Below are 7,357 nucleotides of genomic sequence, written 5' to 3' on the forward strand. Positions count from 1 at the left end.
TATGGGTAGGGCTTCCCACCCTAGGGTTACAGTTCCTCAGGGTAGGGCACTTGGAGCTAGGGTTAGGGTTCCTATGGGTAGGGTACTTGGAGTTAGGGTTAGGGTTCCTGAGGGTAGGGTCCTTGGAGCTAGGGTTAGGGTTCCTATGGGTAGGGCTTCCTGCCCTAGGGTTAGGGTTCTGAAGGGTGGGGTACTTGGAGCTAGGGTAAAGGTACCTAAGGGTAGGGTACTTCAAGCTAGGGTTAGGTTTCCTATGGGTAGGGCTTCCCTCCCTAGGGTATAGGGTTCCGATGGGTAGGGCACTTGGAGCTAGGGTTAGTATTCCTATGGGTAGGGTACTTGGAGCTAGAGTTAGGGTTATTATGGGTAGGGCTTCCCGCCCTAGGGTTGGGGTTCCTAAGGGTACGGCACTTGGAGCTAGGGTTAGGGTTCCTATGAGCAGGGTACTTGGAGCTAGGGTTAGGGTTCCTACGGGTAGGGCTTCCTGACCTAGGGTTAGTGTTCCCAAGGGTAGGGCACTTGGAGCTAGGGTTAGGGTTCCTATGAGTAGGGCACCTCGCCCTAGGATTAGGGTTCCTATGGGTAGGACACTTGGAGCTAAGGTTAGGGTTCCTATGGGTAGGGTTTACTCCCCAAGGGTTAGGGTTCCTATGGGCAGGGTACTTGGAGCTAGGGTTAGTATTCCTATGGGTAGGGTTTACTCCCCTAGGGTTAGGGTTCCTAATGGAAGGGAGCTCCGCCCTAGGGTTAGGGTTGCTAAGGGTAGGGCACTTGGAGCTAGGCTTAGGGTTCCTATGGGTAGGACTTCCCACCATAGGGTTAGGGTTTCTCAGGATAGGGCACATATATCTAGGGTTTGGGTTCCTATGGGTAGGGCTTCCCACCCTAAGGATAGGGTTCCTAAGGGTAGGGTACTTGGAGCTGCGGTTAGGGTTCCTATGGGTAGGGCACTTGCAGTTAGAGTTAGGATTCCTATGGGTATGGCTTTCCGCTTTAGGATTAGGGTACCTAAGGGTAGGGTACATGGAGCTAGGGTTAGGGTTCCTATGAGTAGGGCTTCCCACCCAAAGGATGGGGTTCCTAAGGGTAGGGTACATGGAGCTAGGGTTAGGGTTCCTATGAGTAGGGCTTCCCACCCAAAGGATGGGTTACCTAAGGGTAGGGTACATGGAGCTAGGGTTAGGGTTCCTATGAGTAGGGCTTCCAACCCAAAGGTTGGGGTTCCTAAGGGTAGGGTATATGGAGCAAGGTTAGGGTTCCTATGGGTAGGGCTTCCAACCCAAAGGTTGGGGTTCCTAAGGGTAGGGTATATGGAGCAAGGTTAGGGTTCCTATGGGTAGGGCTTTCTGCCCTAGAGTTAAGGTTCCTATAGGTAGGGCACTTGGAGCTCGGGTTAGGGTTCCTATTGGTAGGGCACCTGGAGATGGGGTTTGGGTTCCTATGAGTAGTGCTTCTCGCCCTAGGGTTAGAGTTCCTAAGGGTAGGACACTTGGAGCTAGCGTTAGGGTTCCTATGGGAAGAACTTCGCATCCTAGGGTTAGGGTTCCAAAGGGTAGGATGTATAGAGCTAGGGTGAGGGTTCCTATGGATAGGATGCCCTTCCCTAGGGTTAGGGTTCCTATGGGTAGGGCACTTGGTGCTAGGATTAGGGTTCCTATGGGTAGGGCTTCTTGCCCTAGGGTTAAGGTTCCTAAAGGTAGGTAACTTGGCGGTAGGGATAGGGTTCCTAAGGGTAGGGTACTTGAAGCTAGGGTGAGGATTCCTATGTGTATGGCTTCCCGCCCTATGGTTAGGGTACCTAAAGGTAGGGTACATGGAGCTAGGGCTTTGGTTCTGATGGGTAGGGCTTCGCGCCCTAGGGTTGGAGTTCCTATGGGCAGGGCACTTGGAGCTAGAATTAGTGTTCCTATGGGTAGAGTTTCCTGCCCTAGGGTTACGGTTCCTAAGGGTAGGGCACATGGAGCTAGGGTTAGGGTTCCTATGGGTAGGACACTGGGAGCTAGGATTAGTGTTCCTATGGGTAGAGTTTTCCACCCTAGGGTTACAGTTCCTAAGGGTAGGGCAGTTGGTGCTAGGGTTAGGGTTCCTACAGGTAGGTAACTTGGAGGTAGGGCTAGGGTTCCTAAGGGTAGGGTACTTGAAGCTAGGGTGAGGATTCCTATGGGTATGGCTTCCTGCCCTATAGTTAGAGTACCTAAGGGTAGGGTACTTGGAGCTAGGTTTGTGGTTCATATGAGTATGGCTTCCCGCCCTAGGGAAAGGTTTCCTATGAGTAGGTCACTTGGAGCTAGGGTTAGGGTTCCTATGAGTAGGGCTTACCACCCTAGGGTTAGAGTTCTTAAGGGTAGGGCACTTGTAGCTAGAGTTAGGATTCCTATGAGTAGGGATTCCTTCCCTAGGGTTAAGTTCCTAAGGGTAGTGAACTTGGAGCTAGGGTTAGGGTTCCTATGGGTAGGGCGCCTCACCTTAGGGTTAGGGTTCCTATGGGTAGGGCACTTGGAGCTAGGTTTACAGTTCGTATGGGTAGGGATACTCACCCTAGTGTTAGGGTTCCTAAGGGTACGGCACATGGATCTAGGATTAGGGTTCCTATGAGTAGGGCTTCCCACCCTAGGGAAAAGTTTCCTAAGGATAGAGCACTTGAAATTAGGGTGAGGATTCCTATGGGTATGGCTTCCCAGCCTAGGATTAGGATACCTGAGGGTAGGGTACATTGAGCTAGGGTTAGGGTTCCTATCTGTAGGACTTCCCACCCTAAGGCTAGGGTTAGGGTTCCTAAGGGTAGGGTACTTGGAGCAAGGGTTAGGGTTCTTATGGTTAGGTCCCCCCACCCTCGGGTTAGGGTTCCTATGGGTAGGGAACTTGTAGCTAGGGTTACGGTTCCTATAGGTAGGGCTGCCCACCCTAGGGTTAGAGTTCCTAATGGTAGGACACTTGGAGCTAGGGTTAGGGTTCATATGGGTAGGGCTTCCCACCCTAGGGATAGAGTTCCTCATGATAGGACACTTGGAGCTAGGGTTAGGGTTCCAATGTGTAGGGCACATGGATCTAGGTTTAAGGTTCGTATGGGTAGGTCTTCTAGCCCTAGAGTTACAGTTCCTAAGGGTAGGGCACTTGGAGGTAGGGATAAGGTTCCTAATGGTAGGGTTAGGATTCCTATGTGTATGGCTTCCCACCCTATGGTTAGGGTACCTAATGGTAGGGTACTTGGAGCTAGGGTTAAGGTTCCGATGGGTAGGGATTTGCACCCTAGGGTTAGGGTTCCTATGGGTAGGGCTTTCCGCCCTAGGATAAGGGTTCCTAAGGGTAGGGCACTTGGGTCTCTTTTAGGGTTCCTATGGCTAGGGCACCCTGCCCTAAGATTAGGGTTCCTATGTGTAGGGCACTTGGAGCTACGGTTAGAGTTTCTATTGGTATGGCTTCCCGCCCTATGATTAGGATTCTTAAGTCTAGGACATTTGGAGCTAGGGTTAGGTTTCTTATGAGAAAGGCTTCCAATCCTAATCTTAGGGGTCCTAAGGGTAGGACACTTAGAACTAGTTTGAAGGTTCCTATGGGTAGGGCCCCCTTCCTTAGGGTTAGGGTTCCTTAGACTAGGGCACTTGCAGCTAGGGTTAGAGTTCCTATGGGTAGGGTCCTTGGAGCTAGGGTTAGGGCTCCTATGGGTAAGTCTTCCCGCCCTAGTGTTAGGATTCTTAAGGGCAGGGACTTGGAGCTAGGGTTAGGGATTCTATGGGTAGGGCTTCCCTCTCTAGGGTTAGGGATCCTAAGAGTAGGGCACTTCTATCTAGGGTTAGGGTTCCTAGAGGTAGAGCGCCCAGCCCTAGGGTTAATGTTCCTATGGGTAGGGCATTTGGATCTAAGGGTAGGGGTCCTAAGCTAGGGTTAGGATTCCTAAGGGTAGGGTTAGGGTTACTATGAGTTGGGGACATAGAGCTAAGGTTAGGGTTCCTAAAGGTAGGGCACTTGAAGCTAGGGTTAGGGTTCCCTTTGGTTGAACACTTGGAGCTAAGGTTAGGTTTCCTATGCGTAGGCTTTCCACCCTAGGATTAGGGTTCCTAACGGTAGGGTACTTGGAGCTAGAGTTAGGGTTCCTATAAGTAGGTCACTTGGATCTTGGGTTAGGGTTCCTATGGGTAGGTCACTTGGAGCTTGGGTTAGGGTTCCTAATGGTATGGAATTTGGAGCTAGGGTTAGGGTTCCTATGAGTAGAGCTTCCAGCCCTACGGCTCGGGTTGCTAAGTTTAGGACACTTGGAGCTAGGGTTAGGGTTCCTATGGATAGGGCTTCGCGCCCTAGTGTTAGGATTAGTATGGGTAGGGCACTTGGAGCTAAGGTTAGCGTTCCTATGGGTAGGATACTTTGAGCTAGGGTTAGGGTTCCTATGGATAGGGCTTGTCGACCTAGGGTGAGGGTTCGTAAGGGTAGGGTACTTTAAGCTAGTGTAAGAGTTCCTATGGGTAGGGCTTCTTGCCCTAGGATTAGGGTTCCCAAGGGTAGGGCACTTGGAGCTAGGGTTAGGTTTCATATGTGTACGGCTTCCCGCCTATGGGTTAGGGTTCCTAAGGGTAGGACACTTGGAGCTAGCGTTAGGGTTCCTATGGGTAAGGATTCCTGCACTAAGGTTAGGGTTCCTCAGGGTAGGGCACTTGTAGCTAGGGTTAGGGTTCCTATAGGTACGGCACCCTGCCCTAGGGTTAACGTTCCTATGGGTAGGGCACTTGGATCTAAGGTTAGGGTTCTTAAGGGTAGGGCTCTCCACCCTAGGGTTGGGGTTCCTAAGCATTGGGTTAGGGTTACTATGGGTAGGGCACTTTGAGCTAAGGTTAGGTTTCCTATGGGTAGGCTTCCCACCCTAGGATTAGGTTTTGTAAGGGTAGGGTACCGGGAGCAAGGGTTAGGGTTACTATGGGTAGGACGCCCCACCCTAGGGTTAGCTTTCCTATGGGTAGGGCACTTGGCGCTCAGGTTAAAGTTCCTATGGGTAGGGAATGTGGAGCTAGGGTTAGGGCTTCTATGGGTATGGCTTCCCGCACTGGGGCTAGGGTTGCTAAGGGTAGGGCACTTGGAGCTAGGATTAGGGTTCCTATGGGTAGGTCTTCCCGCTCTATGGTTAGGGTTCCTAAGGGTAGGGTTAGGGTTACTATGAGTAGGGCAATTTGAGATAGGGTTAGGGTTCCGATGGGTAGGGCACTTGGAGCTAGAGTTAGGGTTCCGATGGGTAGGGCACTTGGAGCTAGAGTTTTCATTCCCATGGGTAGGGCACTTGGAGCTAGTGTTAGGGTTCCTATGCTTAGGGCACTTGCAGCTAGGGCTACGGTTCCTAACGGTATGGAACTTGGAGCTAGGGTTAGCGTTAGTGTGGATATGGCACTTGGAACTAGGGTTAGGGTTCCTATGGGAAGGGCTTCACACCCTAGTGTTAGGGGTCCTAAGTGTAGGGCACTTGCAGCCAGGGTCAGAGTTCCTATGGATAGGGCTCCCCCCCTAGGATTAGGATTCCTATGAGGGGGCCACTTGGAGCTAGGGTTAGGGTTCCTATAGGTAGGGCTTCCCTCCTTAGGGTTAGGGTTCTTAAGGGTACGGCACTTTGAGTTAGGGTTAGGGTTCCTAAGGGTAGGGCTTGCCGCCCTAAGATAGGCGTTCCTAAGGGTAGGGCACTTGGATCTAGTTTTAGGGTTCCTATGTGTAGAGTACCCTGCCTTAAGGTTAGGTTTCCTAAGTATAGGGCACTTGGAGCTAGGGTTAGGTTTCTTATGGGAAAAGCTTCCTGTCCTAAGTTAGGGTTCCTATGGGTAGGACACTTATGGCCAGGTTGAGGGTTCCTATGGGTAGGGCACCCGTCCCTACGGTTAGGGTTCCTTTGACTAGGGCACTTGGAGATAGGATTAGGGTTCCTATGGGTAGTGCACTTGGAGCTAGAGCTAGGGTTCCTAGGGTTAGGATTCGTAAGGGCAGAGACTTGGAGCTAGGGTTAGGGTTTCTATGGTTAGGGCACTTGGAGCTAGGGTTAGCGTTCGTATGGGTAGGGCTTCCCTCCCTAGGGTTAGGGTTGCTATGGGAAGGGCTTCTCGCCCTAGGGTTAGAGTTCGTAAGGGTAGGGCTCTTGCAGCCAGGGTAAGGGTTCCTAAGAGTAGGGCACTTGGAACTAGGTTTCGGGTTCCTATGGGAAGAATGCAGTGCCCTAGGGTTATGGTTCCTATGGGTAGGGCACTTGGAGCTAGGGTTATGGTTCCTATGAGTATGGCTTTCCGCCCTATGGTTAGGGTTACAGTTCGTATATGAACCGCTTCCCACCCTATGGTTACTGTACCTAAGGGTAGGGCACTTGGAGCTAGGATTAGGGTTCCTGAGGGTAGGGCTTTCCATCCTAGGGTTAGGATTCCTAAGGGTAGGGCACTTGGATCTAGTTCTAGGGTTCTTATGCATAGGGTGCCCTTCTCTAGGGTTATGGTTCCCATGGGTAGGGCACTTGGAGTTAGGGTTAGGGTTCAAATTCATAGGCCTTCCTGCCCTAAGGTTAGGGATGCTAAGGGTAGGCACTTGGAGCTAGGGTAAGGGTTCCTATGGGTAGGGTGCCCTATCCTAGGGTTAGGGTTCCTATGGATAGGGCACTTGGAGCTAGGGTTAGGGTTCCTATTGGAAGGTCTTCATGTCCTAATGTTAGGGTTCCTAAGGGTAGTGCACTTTGATCTAGTTTTAGGGTTCCTATGCGTAGTGTGCCCTGCTCTACGGTTAGGGTTCCTATGGGTGGGGCTCTTGGAACTAAGGTTAGGGTTCATATTGTTAGGTCTTCTTGCCCTAAGGCTAAGGATGCTAAGGGTAGGGCACTTGGAGCTTGGGTTAGGGTTCCTATCGGTAGGGCGCCCCCCCCCAAGGTTAGCGGTCCTATGGGTAGGGCACTTGGAGCTAGCATTAGGGTTCCTATGGGTAGGGCACCCTGTCCTAGTGTTAGTTTTTCTATGGGTAGGGCACTTGGGTCTAGGGTTAGGGTTCCTATGAATAGGGCTTCCCACCCTATGGTTACTGTTCCTAAAGATAGGGCACGTGGAGCAGGTTTAGGGTTCCTATGGGTAGGGCACTTGGAGCTCGGGTTAGGGTTCTCATGGGTAGGCTTCTCACCCTAGTATTAGGATTCCTAAGGGTAGGGTACTTGGAGCTACGGTTAGAGTTCCTATGGGTAGAGCGCCCCACCCTAGGGTTAGGTTTCCTACGGTAAGGTCTCCCCTCCCTCGGGTTAGTGTTCCTATGGGTAAGGCACTTGGAGCTAGGTTAAGGGTGGCAATACCACGATCCGCGCACAATGGCTTTGTGACTGCCTTTTGGGTCAGTATACGCAGTTTGAGAAAAGCTTACT

At 51.6% G+C, this 7,357-nt stretch overlaps 1 long non-coding RNA gene across 1 annotated transcript; it reads left to right on the plus strand.

Annotated features, from left to right (window-relative positions):
- Positions 1 to 361: 361 nt before the first annotated feature.
- On the plus strand, positions 362 to 6,019 carry LOC115658350. Its single transcript, XR_004002244.1, has 3 exons — positions 362 to 422; positions 2,415 to 2,418; positions 5,979 to 6,019. It is a non-coding gene; the product is annotated as an uncharacterized LOC115658350 (long non-coding RNA).
- The last annotated feature ends 1,338 nt before the right edge of the window (positions 6,020 to 7,357 follow it).

Source organism: Gopherus evgoodei, chromosome 10 (genome assembly GCF_007399415.2).
Source record: "Gopherus evgoodei ecotype Sinaloan lineage chromosome 10, rGopEvg1_v1.p, whole genome shotgun sequence".
Lineage (NCBI taxonomy): Eukaryota > Metazoa > Chordata > Testudines > Testudinidae > Gopherus > Gopherus evgoodei.